Here is a 2,526-nt window from a genome sequence, read left to right as displayed (position 1 = left end):
TTATTGAAACTCAAAATAGGTGCGTTGAAATCCATTTGAGCTTAAAAGTTTACATTTATTTCGGTGAAAAAACTTAATTCTCGTAAATTCTCAAAAATAAAATTGATTGAGAACTTACCGGTAACTTACGGCTAAGTTTGTGACGTTCCTGATGTAAGTTACTCATTTCATGACAATGAAACGTCGTCCATCGACAAAAGAATGGAACATGACTGAGAAAATACATTCTACGCTTGAGAAATATTACTATCCGCACATTTATGACTTACTTTTACGTTTAGAATATTTTCTCCAAAAAGTCACATGCATTCTCACCACATCATGTTAAAGTACTCAATTCAAACCAACGAGGCACAGTGAAAGAAATGACTTTTTTGGTTCAAAAAAAGAACGTACAGCTCACAAATATTGACCGATTTAAACAACAAAAATTTGTAAAAAGCTGATAAAATTTCTAAAAGAGTTGTCGAGCCCTTATTTTTGAATTAGGTTTCAATTTTTTTATAAATAAACAAAAATGACGAAAAAATTACCATTTTTTCTATTTGACGTTCCCGGTGCTCGTCAATAACAGTAAAATGTGTGAAATCACCTAAGTTGTATAGAGTACCATTAGTTGAAGATGTTTTAATATTAGACAATAAACATACACATTTTTTATAAACAAATTATTTGTTGAAAAAATGTTTTTTTACGATTTTCCATAACTATAAGTTTTTTCAAGTTATATTGCAAGAAATTTGAATGGAAACGATATTATTTCGAAAAAAATTCTTTTAAGGTTAACATTATTTATATTATAAACTAATTTAATGAACAAATGCAGTAATCAGGCGTTTTTCGAAAGAAAAAATCGTTTTTTTCGATGACAATTTTTTTTAATAACAAAATTTAGAATAAAGTTAGCAAAATTCATAATTTTTTCATTAATCTTGTGATCTTTTTTAATAAATGCATTATTCGGGCATTTGTCGGCAGAAAAATTTGGTTTTTTCACTGGCAGTCTTTTCATTTGGAACCTTCATGACAATTTCAGCAACATTCATAATAAGTTGAAAAATTTTAAAACATCATCTTTACATAATTATTAGAAGTTTCCTAAGCTGCTATAAACTAGAGGTATTCCATAAAAATGGAAAAAATTATGTAAAAAACAAAATAAATTGTTTATTATTATTTTATTTTAAGTTCAGTGTCTTTTAATTGTACTCCAAAATCATTAAGCACATCGAAGAATAGATAGGGAAAAATAGTTAATTCTGTTGTGATCTAAAATTAATTTGATTGTCTTCAATTATATTTTAGTATGTTAGAACTAGTCAATATAGACAAATCAAAAAATGTTGAACAATATAGGCAAATCAAAAAATGTTGAAAACAGTGAGCAACTTCTTATCTTGACTCCGATATGAAAATATCGCAATCAACGACATATTATTTATTATCAGACCACTATAAAAATTAATAAGTAATTAATAACACAGGAACATAAAATGGTTTTGCCTGTCTACTAAGATTCTAATAGGTATACTTGATGTTTTTGGGATCGCTGAACACGAATTCATTCGCAGAATTGAGCCAGCATGCGAGGATTTGCAGTAAAATTCAGAAAATGGTTAAAAAACTGGAATTTCTGCATAAATTTTGTCCCCAAACCTACAAACTCCAAACCAACAAGCCTCAAACCCACAAGCTCCATATCAACAAACCCACAAACCCCAAATCCACTACCTCCAAACCCACAAACTCCAAATACACAAGCTCCATATCCACAAACCTAAAAACCCCAAATCCACAAGCTTCAAACCCACAAAGTTCAAATACACAAGCTCCATATCCACAAACCTGAAACCCACAAACCCCAAACAAACAAACTCCATATCCACGCACAAATAAACCCTAAACCCACGACCCCAAACCCACAAGCTCAATATCCACAAACGTACAGACCCCAAACCAATAATACCAAACACACGAACTCCAAACCTACAAGCTCAATATCTACAAACTTAGAAACCCCAAACCAACAATCCCAAACCCGAAACTAACAAACCTCAAATTATACCAACTTCTCATTTGGTATTATAAGATGTAAGGTATTTGGATTTGTAGAATTGAGGTTGGTGGGTTTTAGGTTTGTGGGTTTGGGGTTTGTAGGTTTTTGGATATGAAGCATGTGGGTTTAGGGTATGTGGGTTTGGGTTTTTTACGTTTGTGGATATGAACTTTGTGGGTTTGGGGTTTGTGGGTTTTGGGTTTATGGGTAATTTAGGTTTGTGGGTATGGGGTTTATAGGTTTGTGGGTATGGAGGTTGTGTATTTGGAGTTTGTGGGTTTGGAGCTTGTTTGTTTTGAGGTTTGTGGGTTTGTTGATATGGAGCTTGTGGGTTTGGGACTTTTTGGTTTGGAGTTTGGGGTTTGTGGATTTGGGGCTTGTTAGTTTGTGGGTTTGAGGGTTGTCAATTTAGGGAAAATCCTGACGTGCTGGCTCAATTCTGCGAATGGATTCGTGTTCAGCGACCCCAA

The sequence above is a fragment of the Belonocnema kinseyi genome, chromosome 9 (assembly GCF_010883055.1).
Source record: "Belonocnema kinseyi isolate 2016_QV_RU_SX_M_011 chromosome 9, B_treatae_v1, whole genome shotgun sequence".
Classification (NCBI taxonomy): Eukaryota; Metazoa; Arthropoda; class Insecta; order Hymenoptera; family Cynipidae; genus Belonocnema; species Belonocnema kinseyi.
Note: the sequence above shows the minus strand (reverse complement) of the source record.